The sequence below is a fragment of the Mirounga angustirostris genome, unplaced genomic scaffold (genome assembly GCF_029215605.1).
Source record: "Mirounga angustirostris isolate CCGP_5_RB_7025 unplaced genomic scaffold, mMirAng1.0.hap1 SCAF_3, whole genome shotgun sequence".
NCBI lineage: Eukaryota > Metazoa > Chordata > Mammalia > Carnivora > Phocidae > Mirounga > Mirounga angustirostris.
The window spans coordinates 72152755-72172851 of NW_026991711.1; the positions used below are offsets into that span (position 1 = coordinate 72152755).

General features: G+C 37.6%; 1 long non-coding RNA gene across 1 annotated transcript in view; it reads left to right on the forward strand.

Moving 5' to 3' along the window:
- LOC123839610 (uncharacterized) overlaps window positions 1-20097 on the forward strand; it is a 29231-nt gene that overhangs the window by 6661 nt on the left and 2473 nt on the right. Inside the window, exons 2-3 of the long non-coding RNA XR_006789672.3 lie at window positions 10521-10673; window positions 18850-18986. This is a non-coding gene — a long non-coding RNA (uncharacterized LOC123839610). The remainder of the gene's footprint in view (window positions 1-10520; window positions 10674-18849; window positions 18987-20097) is intronic.

Here is a 20097-nt window from a genome sequence, read left to right on the forward strand (position 1 = left end):
TATTAAGACTGCCATGGCCCTAGCACCCTGCTGAGAAATTCCAGAATGTGGTAGGGGAGGAGTAAGGAGTTAAGTAGGAAAGTACCTGTGAGAAACTAGGTGAAGAATCATGCAAGTCACAGATCCAAAAAGATAATGAAGTCAAAAAAACATTGTCCAGGGGATGGAGGGATGGGTTAAATAGGTGATGGGGATTAAGGAGTGTACTTGTCATGATGAGCATAGGGTGATGTATAGAAGTGTTGAATTACTAGATTGTACACCTAAGATGAATATAACACTGTATGTTAACTAAGTGGAATTAAAATTAAAAAACAAAACAAAACAACAAAAAACACTGTCCAGTGACCAAAAGTAGTTGCAAAATTCTTCGGAGCTGAGAGGGACCTACAGTGTGGAAGATACAAAGAGCAACAGAAGTCAAAGTCTTGTCAAAATACATTCCATGAGAACCTGAAATTACAAAATAGTGTAGTTTGTATGTGACTAATTGTAACATAAAATAATTTCTTCCTTTACCACTGTATTTATTAAAGGATTGTTCTGAGACATCCTTTTCTTAAATAGATGTAAAAAGTGATTAAGAATGTGTAAATGCACATTTCTGTCAACAATTAATTTTTTTTTTGATCTGATGAGTGAGAAATGATGGCTTATTGTTACTTCAGTGTGATTCTTCCTGATTACTGGTAAGATAAAGCAGTTTTTCATATTTGTTTATTGTTTAGATTTGCTTTCCTGGAAATGCCTATTCACACATCCTTTTCTCATTTTTCTATGGAGTTTTTCATCTTCCTATAAATTTGTAGGTGCTCATATACTATAAATGTTAACCTTTGTCTTATGCATCACAGATATTTTTCATAATCTCTAATATTTTTCTTTTGGCATCTTCCAGCTATACTCTCTTTTTATTTATTCATTTATTTTTTTTAAAGATTTTATTTATTTATTTCACAGAGAGAGACTGCGAGAGGGGGAACACAAGCAGGGGGAGAGGGAGAGGGAGAAGCAGGCTTCCCGCTGAGCAGGGAGTCCGATGCAGGGCTCGATCCCAGGACCGTGGGACCATGACCTAAGATGAAAGCACACGCTTAATGACTGTGCCACCCAGGTGCCCCTGTACTCTTTTTTTAAAGATTTATTTATTTGAGAGAGAGCGTGTGCACAAGCACAAGTGAGAGGGGCCAAGAGAGGGGGAGAGAGAGAATCTCAAGCAGACTCTGCTGAGCTTAGAGCCCAATGGGGGCTCAGTCTCACAACACTGGGATCAGGACCTGAGCCAAAACCAAGAGTTGGATGCTTAATGGACTACTCTACCCAGGCACCCCATACATTTTTAAATAAATGTCTCTTTTCCTTTATAACTTCCTGGCTAACTGTTTCAGTTGAAAACATTTCCCTAACCCCTAGTATATGAATTTATTCTCAAATTTTATTCTAAAATACTATTTCTCATACTCTGTTTTTAGTTCATATGGAACTTACTTTTCAATATAGATTGAGAGGAATCTAATTTTATTTTCCTCCAAAGGCATATTAAAATCCTATTTACACTAAGATACATTTTGAGACTCTCCACTCTAATGATCTAAATAGTTTTGCAAACAGCAAAACTAGCTAACGTTTATTGTGCCTGTATGTGCCAAATACTGTCCTAAGCACTTTACATATTTTAGCCCATTTAATCTTGGCAGCAACATTATAGGTCAATTCTAATAGTCCACATGAACTTTAAAATGCTTTTATCAAATTAAAAAGAAACCATTAGGATTATGATTGGGATTGCATAACATTTATACATTGATTTTGGGAAGAGTCACATGCTATATATCCTTCAGTAATATTTTATAATTTTCTTCATATGTCTTAAACCTGTCTTGTCAAATTTAGCCTTAAGTATTGTGTACTTTTATCACTAGTACAAATGGAATATATGTCTTTCGTTTTTATTTCTATCTGGCTATTCCTATCAGCATTCTTACCGGTGCCATAAAGATGGTGTGCATTTTAGTCGGGTTAGGGTAAATTATGCTGCAGTGCGAACCCGAAGGTCTCAGTGGTTTGTGTTGACAATCTGCTCATATTGCATGTCCATCACAAGCTGACAGCAGATCAGCTTCACACCATCTTCACTGTGGGACCCAGGCTAACGGAGTAACTGCTAAGCACATTGCAGCTTTGTAGTAGAGGGAAGGAAATCAAGGTACAGCATCTTATGGCTCTTAAAGCTTCTACAAAGAAGTGTCCCACATCCCCTACCCTCACATTTCATAAGCCAAAGCAAGACATATGTTCATATCTGATATTGAAATGTCAAGAGATCCATAATCATTTTACAGGAAAGGGCCCTTCAAGTCACAGTGCCAATGGGATTGAAATGATCTTCCAACAGGAAGGACAACAAATATTTTGATCAGTAATACAAACTGTCACAGTGTTTTGCTTTTAAGATTGAGAAATCTTAGAAAATAATATGTGTGTGATAAACATCACTGTTCAACCATATCCATTTCCTCTCTACTTCTAAATGTGTAAGAAGATTATACTTTTAGGGCGCCTGGGTGGCTCAGTCGCTAAGCGTCTGCCTTTGGCTCAAGTCATGATCCCAGGGTCCTGGGATCGAGCCCCGCATCGGGCTCCCTGCTCGGACGGAAGCCTGCTTCTCCCTCTCCCACTCCCCCTGCTGGTGTTCCCTCTCTCGCTGTCTCTCTGATAAATAAATAAAATCTTAAAAAAAAAAGATTATACTTTCTTACCTCTTAAAATTAGATATAGCTGTGTGACTAATCTTGACCAATGAAAATGTGAGTGGAAGTGATATTTTTCACTTCTGCATGGAAGCATTGAGGAGTTGGAGCATGATTCTTCATAATATCTTCCCTGTCTTGGTGATTACGGAGGTATGTGTTGATATGGAAGTGTCAAAAGACCAAAGTAGTTAGAATGCTGGGCCTTAATGGAGAAGATAGTTGCCCTGGATGCTATCCAGGTGAAGGGTCTTTGTGGTTTTAAATCACTGAGATTTAAGGGTTTTTTGGGGGGTGGTGGGGTTCTTCTTGGGTTTACTACAGCATAACCTAGCCTATCCTGACTAATACAGCATACATATTTTAAATATTTCAACAAACATGTGTGTGTATTCATATATATATTCATTTCATATTTCATATATATTCATTTATGCATATTGTTATATAGGACAAAGTCCTTTTCTTTAAGTATGGGTCCACTGATTTGGAGTACCATGATATCTTTCTTGCATAAACCACATTCATAATGCATCCTAAACAATTTGCAGTTTACATTTCTCTACCATGGGTCAAGAACTATACTTGCAGTAAAATGTAAATGTAGAATCTTACAACTTCCTCCTCCTGTTTTATAATTGTCACACCGAAACCAACAGCACTGTAACTTGCCTTTATTGAATCTTTCTAAACAATTTTTTAAAGAGAGAGAGTACAGGGTGGGGTAGGGGAGGGAGAGGGAGAGGGAAAGGAAGAGAGAGTCTTAAGCAGGACTCCGTGCTGAGCACAGAGCATGATGTGGGGCTTGATCTCACGACCCCGAGATCAGGACCTGAGCCGAAACCAAGAGTTGGACGCTTAACTGACTGTGCCACCCAGGCGCCCCTTGAATCTTTCTAAAGCAGACAACTAACAGTTTTCCTAAAAACAATTCATTCTTTTCACATTATTGTTTATTGGATTCAGTAATACTTATTTAAATTACTTAGTTTTAATAGCAGTACACCTGTCATAAAAAAAATTTTAGGAGAATGCACAACTGGATATTAGTAAGCATACAACTCAACTGGTGAAGTGGAATACATGGTTATCTCACAAGGTAAGGGCATTTAGCCTGCCATAGGTAATAGTTTGTAAATTCTACAGATGAAATTGAGAACTTGTGTAAATCCCGCAGTTGTGTAGAAGTGAATTAAGAGAGCTTCTACCATATAGAGAACAATGTGCACACACATCTCTATGTATGTTTATATATGTATATGTGTCTCTGTATTATATTTATCTTGTTTCCAGCTACATTACTCAATTATCTTGTTAATTCTAGTAGGGCCTTTTTGAAAGTATATCTTGGGGGTTATAAATATGTAATCATATTATCAACAAAAAGATAATTTCTTCTTTACCAAATTTATATTATTTCCTTTCCTTGCTACAACCTTCAAAATAATGTTGAATACATAATGGTGATAGTGGGTCTGCCTATCTTTTTCTTGATTCAGTAAATATTTATAATATTCGACATGAAGTTTCTTAAATATTTTTGTTGGATTTATTAATAGATACCTTATTTTGTGCTATTGTAACTGGTACCCTTTAAAATTAAAAATTTTAGCTGCTTTTTACTGGTATATAGAAATGCCATTAACTTTCATTTATTGATCCTAGATCTAGTAATCTTGATACATTTTTTATTAAAATTTGTGGTAGATTCTTTGAGTTTTACACAATTATTTAATTTGTAAATAATGACAAAATAGTCTCTTCCTCTCCAATTCTAATACTCCTTTGCTATTTTTCTTGATGCTCTGCAATGGCTAAAATGCCAGCATAAAGTAATTGGGAATTATAATAGTTTATTTCCGTCTTAGTCTTTATTTTTAAAGGAAATGCCTTAAACATTTTTACTATCAAGTATTATATTTGCTGGAGATGTTTTGCAGATACCCTTTATTAGGTAGGCTAAGGATGTTCTTTTCTATTCCTTTTTGGTTACAAGTTTTTTGCTTGTTTTTATCATAAATGGCTTGTGAGATTTTTTTGAATGTTTTTCTGCCTCTTTTGAAATGACCATATGATTTTTCCCTTTTAATCTATTAATGGAGTAAATTGTGTTAATAAATTTCTAATGGTACAACAATCTTTTTTTTTTTTAAGATTTTATTTATTTGAGAAAGAGAGACAGAGAGAGAGAGAGAGACAGAGAGAGAGCATGAGTGGGGTAAAGGGCAGAGGGAGAAGCAGACTCCCCGCTGATCAGGGAGCCCAATGTGGGACTCCATCCCAGGACCCTGGGATCATGACATGAGCCGAAGTCAGATGCTTAACCGACCGAGCCACCCAGGCGTCCCTCTAATGGTACAACAATCTTCTACTCCTGGAGTAGACTCAATTGGTTATTATATTTGTATATATATCACTTGATACAGTTGCTTATATTTTGTTGAAGATTTTTGCATCCATAATGAAGAGTGAAGTTGGATTATAATTTTTTCTTGTCTGGTTTTGTGTATAAAGTTATACTGGCCTCATAAGTCAGTTAGGGGATGTTCATCCTTTTATACACCCTAAAGGAGTTTACAATTGGAATTATCTCTTTCTTGAATCTTGGTAAACTTGCTTATAAAACTTCCTGGACCTGGTGTTTTCTTTGTGGGAAAATTTTTATTAATGGTTATGGGCTGGGTGGTAATCAAATTATTTAGCAATCAATTTGAATGGTCACACTAATCAATCAGAACTGACCCTGGCCCTAAGCAAACAGAATAGTTTACAATTGCATACAAGCTAAATATCAGGCTTATTTACAATTTTAAATTTCTTAAGTCAGTTTTGTAAATTTGTATTTTCAGAAATTTGCCTATTTTACTTGTTTTTAAATTTATTTAAAAATTGCTTGTAATATTTTATCTTCGTAATTGCTGTTGTATTTATGATTTCCTTTTTCTTAAAATTGTATCTGTTCTCTTTCTTCATCAGTTTGCTAAGGGTTTGCCAGTTTTATTAATTTCTTTTCAATGAATCCACATTTTCATTGTTATCCTTTCTACTGAATGTTTTATTTCATTAATTTTGGTCTTTTTTTATTTCCTTTATTCTATTCTATTTAGATTTTTTGTTCTTTTTATAATCTCAACTTTTTTTATTAATGTATTATAAGGCTATCACTTCCTCCATCTACCACTTTAGCTGTATTTCACAAGCTTTCCTATAGAATTGTTATTGTTGGTTCTAATTTTCTTATTTCCTTTTGCTTTTTTAACCCATGAACAGTTTAGAATTATACTTTTAAATTTCCAAGTTTTGGGGGTTATTTTTTGTTATTGCATTGTGGTCAGAGAATGTGTTCTATATGATAGTGATTTTTTGGCCTTTGTTGAGACTTACTTTCTAGGCTAGTACATTGTCAATTATAACTGTTCCTGGGAACAGAAAGTGTATTCTCCATTTATTGGGTACAGGCATCTATATATGTTTATTAGACCTGGTTTGTTTATTGTGATGGTCAAATCATCCCTATTATTACTGATATTTTTATCTTGTCAATTTCTGGCAAGGATTCATTCAAGTCTACCTCAATCATAGTGTATTTGTCAATTTCTTTTTCTTGTTTTGTCATTTTTTGCTTGACATTTTTTGAAGCTATCTTATTAGAAGTATGTGAGTTTAGAAATGCTTACGTTTTTCTAATGAATTGGACTTTCCTTAAGTAATAAACCTCTATCTTTAGTAATGTTGTTTACTTTTACTTGTCACTCCTCTGTGAACTTGTTTTACACGTCTCATGTAAACAACATGTAGCAAAATTTTGCTTTCTATCTAATCTGATAAAAAGGTTGGCTCACTCACCCTTATTGTTATTTTAATTATTTGAATTTCATTTCTACCATTTTACTTTATGCATTCTATTATTCTGCCTTTTCTATATTCTTTTTTTATCTTCTTGACTTTTTGGGGGGATTGTTTTATGTTTTTGGTTTTTTTTTCCTTAATCTATTTTCCTCTTTATTAGCTTGGAGTTTATACCTTTGTTTCTTAATATTTTACGAGGTGTTCTATAATTTTAACATACATATGTGTATGTGTAATTTAATAAAGTATGTAACTAATAAAGTGTGTAATTTAATAAGTTTTGAAGTTAGTGTTTTACCCTCCTGAACAAAGTACAGACCTTTGATGCCTTATTCCTGATTATCTCCTCCCAACTTACATGCCATTTTTACCAACATTTTAGTTGTATATGTATTTTTTAATCTTATAATTAAGACATTACTATCGTTGTTTACCACAGTGATTGGCTAGATTTACCCATGTGTTTATTATTTTCTTTGCTATCTGCTCTGGATCTAAGACCTACTTTCTGGGATGAGTTTTCTTCATCCTGGAATACATCCTGTAGAAATTTCTCTGGTGAGTGATAGTAAACTTTCATTTTGTGTTTGTTGGAAAATGTTTTTATTTTGCCCTCATAAAAGATAGTTTTGCTAGATATAGAAATCTAGCCTGTCAATTATTTTCTCTCTGCATTTTGAAAATATTGTTCCACTGCCTTCTGGCATCCATTGTTGCTGTTGATAAGTATACCATAAGTCTGTTTTTCCCTTGTGGGTAATCTGTATTTTTCTCCCTGGCTGCTTTAAGATTTTCTTTTTGTCTGCATTTGACCACAGTGTGTCTTGGTATGAATGCCTTTTTATTTCTCCTGCCTTGAATTTTTGAGGCATGTGGTAACTTTTATGATAAAACAGGAGGGCCACTCTAAAATGGTCACATTTTACCCTTGCCTATCCTTACCCCCTTATAACACCACTTTCTTTGAATGCAATTGTGGGATCATGAGGTGATAAAAACAAGAATGGAGAAATGGAACCCATGTTCTTGATAACCTCACTGAACACAGATTGCCTACCCCTAGACTTCATGTTATAGGAGAAAAATAATTGCCTTTTTTGCTTAATGTCTACTCTTTAGTCAGATAGTCTGTGGCCCCAAAATAATCTTAAAACATAATACTTTATTTTTCCCTGTGAAATGCAAACAGAACATTGTAACAGAGTAAGTGCTCAATGTTTTTCAAATAACCGCTGCTCATTTTGTATCATGTACCTGAAGAAATCTGTTTTATTTTTATGCATATGTATGCCTTAATTAATGACTAGTAAGAAAAGATTAATCACTTATTAAAGACAACTTGTAGGATTTCACCTTCCATTGAAAATTTATTTGAAAATCTGTATATATTGAGATTACTTTTTAAACTTAGTGTTGTGACTCATGTTGTCATTTAAACAGAAATCTTAGGTCTTACAAGTAAAAGAAGATCATTTTAAAGTTATTTCTGCTGTTGGCATTCCCATGTCATGCCATTAATTCTTAAGGAGATTTGTTTTAAGTGGGGAACACTGTGAAAATATATTTGTCTTGTTTGGACAAAAGTCATGCAAGTGCAGAAAAATAATTTTAATTGTTAAAAGAAATGAAGAATCTGGTTTATGGATATGTATAAAAACCACTCTTTTGTTTGAATGCTCTTTTGTTTTAATGGTATAGCAGCCATTAAAATTAAAAGACTGGAAATTCTGGGATTCCTGGGTGGCTCAGTCAGTTAAGCGTCTGCCTTCTGCTCAGGTCATGATCCCAGGGTCCTGGGATTGAGTCTTACATTGGCCTCCTTGCTCAGCAGGGAGCCTGCTTCTCCCTCTGCCTGATGCTCCCCCTGCTTTTGCGCACCCTCCCTCTCTATCTAACAAATAAATAAATAAAATCTTTAAAAAAAAAAGATTGGATTCTGTTAAAAGCTCTAAGTGCTTGACTCCAAATGCTTTTTTGCATTTTGTCTTTATATATCTGCACAATATATTTCAAACAATCAGCACTTGATGTTTGAAAAATAACATCCCAACTAATCACTCCAAACAAAATTTAATAATTGAACATTTTAGAATCCCAAAATTCTTCTGTGTATATTAACTCATTGTTATTGGTGGCATTTATCCATACTTCCCATTCCTTTGCTAGTGAATAACTACTTCATTCATTCACCAAATATTTATTTATTAAAGTGCCTACTATTAAAGTAACTAATGGCTTATGGGGTCACAATGCCTGCCAGATATGATTCCTGTCCTCATGGAATTTCAGCCTTAGAGGGAAGCCCTATCAATCAAATAATCAAATAAACAAAAAATTATGGCTTCAGCAAGTGCCACAAAAGAGAAATAAGTGGTCCTAATAAAGGAGATTGGAACTAGTCAGCAAGGTCAGAAAAGGCTTCTTGAGTCTGAAGAGTAGAAGTTAAGTGAGTGAAGGAAGGAGAAAGTGAAAATAGACATAGGCAAGGTACAGTGAGAAGAGGTAGCCTGGTGTATATGAGCGAATAGGAGAAGGCCAGTGTGGCTAGAGCAGGAAATGAAGCTGTTACAGGTGGGTACAGGCAGGAAAATGCAGGATCTTACACAGGGGGCCACAATAGATGTGGAGTAATGAGGCTAAAACAAGGGATGAGAGTAGCTTGAAGATGGAGAGACGATGGATTTGAGAGCTATTTAGAAGTCAATAATTACAAGTTTGGGTGATGGATCGGTTGTTGGAAATCAGCAGGTGTCAAGGATGACACAATTTTCCAGCTTGTGCAATTTAATGGAGGTAGTAGCATTTACTCAGATATGGGACATTGCAAGGGTACCAGGTTTGGGGGGAAAGTCATGAGTCCTGCCTTAGACATGTTGGGTTTGAGATATCGAGAAGGAAATCCCAAGTAGGCAACTAGATATACAGGCTTTTGGAGCCCAGAAGAGACATCTAAATGAGAGGGATAGATGCAGGTAAGTGGTAGTCTAAGCCTAGGGCACAAGGAAGATCCTTCAAAGAGATAACACTTTAAGACTAGGAGAAGAAACAGAAGCTAAAAGGGAGAGTACCTATCACCTGAGAGGACTTCTCAGAGTTCTCCACTGAAGAACTTCTAAAAGCAGAAGAAAGTGAATATGAATAAGAAGCAATCTGTGGTCAAGACCCAAAACTTGACTGCAGGCATGAAATTTGGGCACACTTTACATTTCAGGAGTACCTAATATATCCTTGTTTGGTTTCATATAACAACAGAAAACAAAACTTTCAGGTTTTACCCTCAAGTGAAATTGATAACTCTAGGAAGGTATTTCTCTTCTGGCTAGGTACATCCTCTGATACAATCCTAAACTCTTCTGTCTGGGAGCATGAATGCCCCATTTCAAGAATCATGAAGGTACAATTCCTTTTTAGAAAGCCAGGAAATTGTAAACCCAGAGAGGATGGGAGACTGTCAAAGGTTATACATCAAATTAGTAGCAGAATGCTGACAGAGCCTGGCTCTCATGATTCCTAACCAGTGTTTAACCCATCAGGAAATATCAAATGTCAAACAAAGTTAATAGTTATCAAACACCTACTAAGATCGAGGTAGTGTTCTTTCCACTATCCCATAAATCCATGTCAGACTTCTCTAGAGTTTTAGAACCCAGTAATGCCATCTAAGGCATGTGAAATACACAACTCTTGTGTCATTAGGTTTGATCTGTACTCAGAGACCAATCACTCATTCTTAGGAGACAAAACAGATGAAAATTAAGATGAATCAGAGGATCTGGCTTGAGGGGATTGCCCATGTAAGTGGGAAGGAGAAGGAGAGAGTGGGATAGAGAGAGAAAGACAGACAGAGAGAGAAAATACAGAGTGGGAAGGAGATTAAATTAATCAGTCCCCATTACTCTTTTTCTTCTCTCTTCCAATCAGTTCCGATGTCTTTTGAAAGTAGGCATATCTTTCTAAGAAGGAGCAATCTGCAAGTGAGCTCGGAGGCAGACGTGACATTGGTTGACCTGTGGGAAGCTCTCATGTTCATCCAATGCTAACTGCATTCTGGGAATACCAGATGCAGTTCTCAAGGTGAGTTTGCTGAGACAGAATGTGATTGTGTCCTGCAGTGGGATGCATAGTGCAAGCATACCAGGGAAGCTCAGAACTCATATTTTAACCTCTTTCTTTCCCTAACACATAGACATACTTTCACAGAAATTAAGGAGCTGGGCTCCTGCAGGGGGTTTCTAAAACGAAAATATACTTGAGAAGTTTGTTTCCCTAGGTGAACACTGCTGGATTTCCCCCTCATTCGGAGTAGGAAATCCCACTTTAAGTTTCTGCATAAACAGAACTGTTCCAATGGCCAGGGCAGTCAATGCAGACTCAGTAGCGTTTCTATAACAGACAGATGGAGATCGAGAAACGTGCAGTCATGCTTGGGATTTAAAAGCTGATTCTACAGTTGACCAGATTCCTGCAATCCCAATGACAGATGCATGAGTAAGAGGATTCCACTGGTCCATCTACCTCATGATCCTTGATTGATGTGGCCCAGCCTTCTTACGGGGTCAAAATGTCACACACATTTTTAAACAATTAAAGTCATCATATCTTAAAATAGGAGAAACAGGAGCCTAGTTGAACATTCTGCCAGCAGCCATTTCTGTCATGAGGAAGATTGCAGCTTGACCTGCTGTTGAGGAGAATGGCTGCAGTGGGGTGTTTGGATTTCCTTCTCTTTCCACTATGTCCCTGATCATTAAAATGGGGGATCTCCACAGAGTTAAAGGTTATTTTACACAGGAAGCACATTCAGTATTAGTACAACAAATGTTTTCCTTTCTTCAGCTATGGAAGAGCTCTACTCACAGGGTCGTGATAAAGCAGAGCATCAGCCCTTTCCGCTCGGATATCAATAAGTCTTACACTTCAAAATTGCTGACCTAAAAAGGATACTTGAGAAGGAGCAGATCTTTTTTTTCTTTTAAAGAAAGCAACACCAGAAGCAGTCCGATTTCCTTGTACACTTAGATGCATACAAAAAAGAAAAGTGAGTCACTCTGAGTTTCTAACTTTAGTTTATAGAAACAAAGCACTGAATCATGTAACTTGTCAAAGAGGACCTAGATATAGTTTTATCTAGATAACGCTCATATTAAAAGAATCTGAAAATCTATTTTTGTGGTAGAGTTATGGGATTGAAGCTACAACTGTCTACTCACTATCAATTTTGCAGATCAGGATGTTGCTATAAAGAACATTCCAGTAGAGGTATTATGGGGCCATCTTATAGCAGAGCCTACGTTCATTCAGAATCAGCCATCCTCAGGTCTAACCTTCTTCACATCCAGAACTGAAAACAACTATGAAATTAACGTTAGGAAAAACATTGTAGACTCAGTCCTAATACTAATGTTAATCATGCTGTGGATGAAGTAAAGGGTTTTTAAAACTCACCTATTCAGTCAATTGAAAAGTAAATAAAAACATATATGAGGGGCGTCTGGGTGGCTTGGTCAGTTAAGCCTCTGACTTTGGCTCAGGTCAGATCTCAGGGTCCTGGGATGGAGCCTGGAGGTTGGGCTCTGGGCTCGGCAGGGAACCTGCTTCTCCCTCTTCCTCAGCCCCTCCCCCTGCTCGTGCTCTCTCTCTCTCTCTCTCTCTCAAATAAAGAAATAAATAAAATCTTTTTATTATTAATCTTTTATTTATTAAAAAAAGTGTATGTAAAATATATCCAATAGGTATAATCCAAACTCCAGTCTTTCTGCAAACCAAAACAACTCTCTTAGACTCCTGAAATAACAGAATTAGCCTACTCAAAATAATTAGTCTTATTTCCCGAATCCTTCCTTATAAAACTAGTCCCCTATCATGTCTTTGATACTTTTTTATTTTATTTTATTTATTTATTTGACAGAGGCATAGAGAGGGAACACAAGCAGGGGGAGTGGGAGAGGGAGAAGCAGGCTTCCTGCCAAGCAGAGAGCCCGATGTGGGACTCGATCCCAGGACCGTGGGACCATGACCTGAGCCAAAGGCAGACACTTAACGACTGAGCCACCCAGGCGCCCTCATGTCTTTGATACTTTTAAACTTACTTTTATTATCTCTAATACATATGAATACATACATACTTTTATTATCCCTAATACATATCTCTAATACATCTCTAATACATATGAAGCTCTTTTAATGTGTATATAATTATAAAATGCCAATCAACAATCACAAGCAATTATTAATAACAATATTGTGAAATAATCTGTAAAATAGTAATAGCAGTCGAGCTGCCTCTTTTCACCACTCTGCCCTACTGCCTCCCATTAAAGTAAACTAAGCAAAACAAAGTAAATTTGTTGATTCAGTGCATTCCAAAGCCATGATTTAGGGAGTACCTGGTGTTTGGAATATTTGCATTACTGCACTCCCAACCATGAGAGGTTTTTTTGTTTGTTTGTTTTCTGTAAGATTTCCTGAAGTCATGGTATATCATTTATCACACACACTGCAATTAAATCCAGTCCCACATAGAGATTTAAAGAATGATTGGTTCAACAAAATCCTTTTCAGCATGACTTCTGTCATGTCTATATTTATCAGGGTCACTCTCCTTGCTTTGTGACCTTCCTCCTCACAGCACAAGCCTGTGGACTGCCTACAGATGAGCATTCTGCTAAGAACTTGCATATCATTCCATGAGACTATCACAGAAAGGAACCAAGTTTAAAAGAGAGGTAGTGTTAGACTTCCCTCAACTACTGCCGAACATGCATTATGTTCTTTGTAACTGATTTAAGTTCTTGGACATATATCCGTACTTATCATAAGAAGAGTTGCCGCTTAATGCCAGGTCCTGTGCTGAGCTTGTTTCGTTACCTGTGTTCAATCCTCACAACAACCTTTGAAGTTAAATACTATTACTACTTGCCATTTTGTGAATGAGCAAATTTGGTCTCCATTGACTTGCCCAGATCTTGCCAAGTAAGTGACAGAATCGGTGTGTCAAATTCTAGAGCTCAAGCTCTTAACCATTTTACTATGCTAACTGCGTGGAAAATTCAGCAACACTTCCATAAAAACACAGAAATCACTATCTAGCCACATGCAAAATAAATACTTGTTGAGAGCTTTCATAAAAATTACCAAACGTATTTTGAAGCTGTTTGCAGGCAACACATAAAAAATAAAGAAAAAGAACCACTGTTTCTCTTTGAACAGCATTTTTGTAGCACTTGGTAGGGCCCCTAAGATAGCTGCAGATGGCGGGAGGACCAGATAGATATTACACTATCCAAAGGTGCTTTGGCTAATTACAGTGGTCCCATAAAGAAAGGGACCACCACTATTCAAACTCATGTCTTACATACCACCACAAACTAAACTGAGAATATATTTCCATCTTGTCCTATTCTGAGACGTTAGCCCATAACTGACTTAAGTAATCACTGACTTAAAGAAACCCCAAATCTGTAGGTACTTAGAGAAAAAAGGCTCTCCTTCTTGAAAAGCCCAGATCTTCCCTTCTTTATCAAAGATAGCACTGAAATCAGCTCAACGTGAAAAGTGGATGGAACTCCGAGGCTTTTACATACAATGAGAAGGCAGCCCCTGCAATTCATTCCCACTCCGTGCTGCCCTGATTACTGACTTCCCATACACAAAATAAGGCAAGCCCAAGGTGTCTTCTCTCTCTCTCTCTCTCCCATAATTTTAAATATGATTGAAAGCATGCTCAAGAAAGCCATTTGCTTGATCCATGTGCTGTCTTCAATCAAATCTCAGCATTCCACTCTAAACACAAAGTATATAGTTTTTTGTGTCAATAAGTATTCAGCTCTGTGAATACGAGGGGTAGGAAGCCTTTGTCTTGGGGGGGTGTGGGGAATCCAAGCTTCTCCTCACCTCCTTCCAGAGCCATCAGAATCCCTTAAAGTGAAAGTACTTGTTATTTGTCTTTAGCAAATAAAACAAACAACAACCCTTTGATTCTTAGGAAGCTCTTTCTTGTTAAGGTAACATTCTGTCTGACTTTTATGTTTCAGCATTCATTGTATATTTAATTATTTTAAAAAGTTTTGTTTTAAACCATTACACTTTTTCATAACATAAGATAAACATGGGCAGGCTTTGTTAAAGATTAAAAATAAATTTCACACAAAACTGCAAAATGTGACAAAGATAATACCACGTGGGGTCGGTATGTTCCAAAACACGATTCTCAGGGGGCCCCTCTAAACACACTGCTTCATTAGAATTCTTGTTCTGAAAGGTTTCAGGAAGCCCCTGACTCCAACCCACCCTTTCCTGAAACTGGTGAAAGTATTAAAAAAAAAAAAAAAACAAAAAAAAAACACTGAAGTGAAAAAAAAAGAAAAAGGCAGAATTTCAACACATCAGGGAGGCTTTTTTTGTTTTGTTTTAAGGTTTTATTTATTTGAAAGAGAGAGAGTGTGTGAGAGAGAGAGCACAGGTGGGCGGGGGTTGGGGGGAGAGGTGAGGAGCAGAGGGAAAGGGAGAAGCAGGGTCCCCACTGAGCAGGGAGCCCTACCTTAGCAACATGACCTGAGCCAAAAGCAGACGTCTAAGTCTAACTGACTGAGTCACCCAGGCGCCCCAGGGAGGCATGTTTTGTCTCTTTTTAGACTGTTAACCGTGTTCAAAAATGCATTGATACTAACTCTGTAATACCCTTCAAACAGAGAACACACTGGGATAACAATTACAAAAAGAAATATATTTATATCTCTTTTACTAGAAATATTATCAGATGACTGATATTAATTCAACTTGAGAATAATTAGTAGATTATATTACTACATGGAAAACATCATCTCTCTTCAATCTACTGGAGTTTGGTTGTAATCTTGTATAAATAAGTCTTCCCTTTTGGAAATGTCAAAAGAGAGAGAAACAGGTTTCCCTCTGTGCCTTATTTTTCAGGCTTATTCCCCAGAATCTGTGAATTTTCTTTTCTTTTCTTTTCTTTTTTAAGATTTTATTTATTTATTTGTCAGAAAGAGAGAGAGAGCACAAACAGGGGGAGAGGCAGGCAAAGGGAGAAGCAGGCTCCCTGCTGAGCAAGGAGCCTGATGTGGGTGGGACTCAATCTTAGGACCCTGGGATCACAGCCTGACCAAAGGCCAACTCTTAACCAACTAAGCCACCCAGGCGTCCCAAGAATCTGTGATTTTTCACTTGCTCTTCCATTTTATCCTTTCTTTCTACTGCAATACATTTCCTCTTTCTGCTTAGGAGAGCCATCTCCCCTCTTGGATTTGGGACTGGGATGTCTGAAATACGAATGCAGTTCTTGGAGGGGCGCCTGGGTGGAGCGCCCCACACTTGATTTCGGCTCAGGTCATGATCTCAGGGTCGTGGGATCGAGCCCAGTGGGGAATCAGCTTGGGATTCTCTCCCTCCCTCTCCCTCTGCCCCTCCCCCTGCCCTCTTTCTCTCTCTCTCAAATAAATAAATCTTAAAAAACAAAACAAAAAAACCCCTAAATGCAGTTCTTGGAACAGACAGTAGGTGGAGTTGAAAAGCCATGTCTCTCAGCCAGCCTTCATTTCTGGAAGTCCCAAGGCGAAAGTGTGAGAAGTCTGATGTAATGGGATAGGGGATAAGAGCTGCCCAGGAGAGAGAGGGGGACAGACTGGAATCAGAACACATGGCTGTCTCCTCCTCCCTTAGGTATCCACGTTTATGAATAGGACCCAGCTTCCTTACTTTCAAATAGAAAACGATTAGACCCCAATTTAGGAATTCTACCCCAGCTGAAGCAATTCAGTATTTTAGACCCAACTGATGCTTTGCACAAGGATTTTACAAACTAATGCCAATGATATTACAACATCTAACATGCCAGTGTCATTTTCTGAAACTAAGCAAAGATGTACACATGTAAATGCAATAAAGTATAAAAAGTGGTTTTAAAAAAAAGTTTACAATTACAAGAGTCCCTTTATAGATTCTCTCCTAGCCTCGGGTTCCTGGAAGGAAATATTTTCCATAGGGAATAGTGAAATAGAAAGGTTTTCTAGGGTTTGCCTAAGAGAACAGTTAGAAAATGGACTGCCCAAAGATGTAAAAATGGAACTGTAACTATGGTACTTGGCTCAGAATGGAATGTGATAGGCCATCGGGAAGGAATGCTATTTGTGCTCCCTGGAATGAAGTGGGACTTATTATTCTTTCCCAGGACCAAAAAATTGACAATTGGTTGGCCTAAATGAAATTGTCACTCTTTGGACAGAGTTGTGGGAATTCAAAAAAAGACAGAAAGTTACAAGTTTAAGTACATTGTGGTTCTGGCATCAGGCCACTGCAGTCTGTGAAAAGTAGGACCAAAAGCAAATTAATTCAGGGTGAAACTTCATAAAAACTGGAATTATATAATCTTGGGATTGGAGATCACGTCTTCCGACCTCCCACCAAAAGCAAAACTCCCCAGAAGGACATCTCCGAAAGATGACCCTCCAGACATTTTCTGGAACACTTTGAGGAAAGAGCTCTAACAACTTTTCGGAATGCCCCATTCCATTCTTGAACCCCTGATTTCAGCATTTCTTAAACGATGGTGGGGAGTCTGCAACACACAGACATATTCCTGCAGGTCTAAGAGTTTTATACAAGACCGAGAAATTTTGTCTTTTCATTTGGACAATGAACTAGAAAGAACTAATACATAAGCATGTTATGGTGACCCTTTTTTTAAAATTAGACTTTTTGTTTTTTGAGCAGTTTCAGGTTTACAGAGAAAATGAGCGGAAAGTATACAGTTCCCATATACCCCTAAACACTGTACCTCTAATTTCCTTATTATTAATGACTTATATTAATGTGTACTTTTGTTACAATTGATGAGCCAATATCGATAAATTCTTGCTACATTTTTAAAGTTTATTTATTTATTTATCTAAGTAATCTCTACATCCAATGTGGGGCTCGAACTCATGACCCCAAGATCAAGAGTCATGTGCTCTACTGACTGAGCCAGCCAAGCACCGCTCTATATATTGCTATTAACTAAAGTTCATTCTTTACATTAAGGGTCACTCTTTGTGTTGTACATTCTATGCGCTTTGACAAATGTAGTGAAATCTTTTTATCTGAGGACCACCAGAATATATTTGTCAGTGCTTATTTTGTTTATGGGCTACGAGAGTAGCTCTACTTTAATTGTTTGGGATGAATAAGAAAAGAACAGTGTTGGATTCAACAGGCAACAAATGGTGTCAGTTTTAGTGAAAGAAAGTGCATCACAGCATGCCTCCTAAATGAAGGTTTCTCTGCGGTTCAGAAAAAAGAAATAGGTTTGGGTTATCACAGTTTATGTGGTGGTCTGCACCTGCCCAAGACAAAGCCATTGATACCATAGTCAGGTTCTGAATGGTGATTTTGTTTCAGCAAAACAAAATAATCTGTCACGTTGAAATACGGTTATTTAAATATTGTTGCCATCGCTTTGTTTGCATTTAATTTATACATTTGTAGATGTAGTTTGTACCTTTAATTTGTAAATTTGCGTAACTGTAAGCATAAGGACTTTGTACCTAGCTGTATGCCTATAATTAAGAAACATCATAGAAAAAATGTTTGTAAACCTTGGGGATTTGCAAGAGTATTTTTTTCTCTATCAGAAGGTCTGTATATGACTCAGATTTAAGAAACTCCATTCTAAGCATTAGTTTTTCCCTATATGGAGTGCAGAGCTGACTCCTTGCGATCTGCACGCACTTATTCTAGTTCTGCCCCCTAGAACCTAATGCTTCCTCCACACAACAGCCCCTCTAAGTATTTAAGTGGAACAGTTGCTTAGTTTGTAGCTTTCTCTTTTACAGTTTAAGGGGCTGCAACAGATCAATATAGATTGAATATATGTATCATTCCTGGAGGGCAAATTATAACCCTACTCCACCCCCTTCCACTGGTTGTCACACACCAGGGTATTAGAGGTGAGGCTAAGATCTGCTTCTCTCATTTACCAGCTCTCTCAAAAGTGAAAACAAGCTCAGCCTGGCCTGATTTGTTCTTAGTGAGTTCATATCAACTCTTGGGGTGCTTCCTTTTCTGAATGTTCATGGTCACGTCCAACTGAAGTGTTATAGTTTCTGTAATACAGCCTTTACCCATTTGAAAACTGGGACAATGTTTTCCTATAACCAGTGCTTTGGAAACTCTCATTCTATATGATTTCCCAAAGAGAACTGGGAGTGGTTCTCCAGGCAAAACCTCGTGTTATTTTTTCCCATTACTATAGTTATAATTACCTGGAATGAAGGATGAGCAGAGCTCACTGGAGAGTACTGAATCACTGACAACCAAAAGCGTTAAGAAGTTACTGCCTGGAGTCTTTGAAGCTCTGGTTGAAGTTGCGATTTTGGGTTTGGGGTCAAGGTAAGCTGGACCTAAGGGCTCTGTGGAATTGGAAGAGGTGTTAGCTGGTTGCTAAAACAAAATAAGGACTCTATGAGAAGAATCCATTCTTCTTCTTTTTTTTTATATATATTTTTTATATTTTTTAAAGATTCTATTTATCTATTTGAGAGAGAGAGAACGAGAGAGAGCACATGAGAGGGGGGAGGGCCGGAGGGAGAAGCAGACTCCCCGCAGAGCAGGGAGCCCGATGCGGGACTCGATCCCGGGACTCCAGGATCATGACCTGAGCCGAAGGCAGTCGCCCAACCAACTGAGCCACCCAGGCGCCCTCCATTCTTCTTCTAGCATGAAAGATGACAGTGTGTCTCTGACCAAAAAGAAAGTCAACAGAAAAACCGAAGAAAAAGTAGAAGTCAGTGACTTCAAGAATTGAGATCAGGTTGGCATGAGGTGTGAGGAAAGTTTTCCTCAAATAGGATGTTGAAGAATGAGCACATAGGAGAGCCTATCCTGAAGTACCATATATATGGATGCCCACAGAAGGTGTGTGTATGTATACGCACATGCGTGTATGTGTGACACAGAGCAGAACTGGAGGGGAGGCAATTTTGCAAGCAGTCTAACCTACACAGCTTGACCTTCAAAGACCAGGAGAAAGAGCATTCTTACCAGCTACCTTTCAGTAATGTGATTTTGACTAATGTTTGCATTTAATTATGGGACCTTTAAGAGGAAACTACAAATTTTGATCGTTCAAAGCCAGGAGGTAACTTCTGTTGGAATCAGTGGTGATGAGGAAGGCTGTATAGGAGAGCCAAGGCCAACCCTTGCTGATTCAGGTGTACTGCTTTGATATACTACTGGTTACATAAAGACAAGCCCGGGTATTCTGCATGTAACAAAGGAGCATAGATGGTGAAGACAGACAAGTCTGCATGAGGGTCCTTGCTCCATCATTTACTAGGTGTGACCTGAGCAAACTTACTTCTCTGCTGCACATTTTTGATCCTTGGTAAAATAGGGTGATAACAATATACTTAGCTCACAGGGTTGTGGAGAGAATGAAGTGAGTTAAGGTATACATGAAGTACTTAAAGAGTAGCCCATGGCAAGTGTCATAATGTGTAAG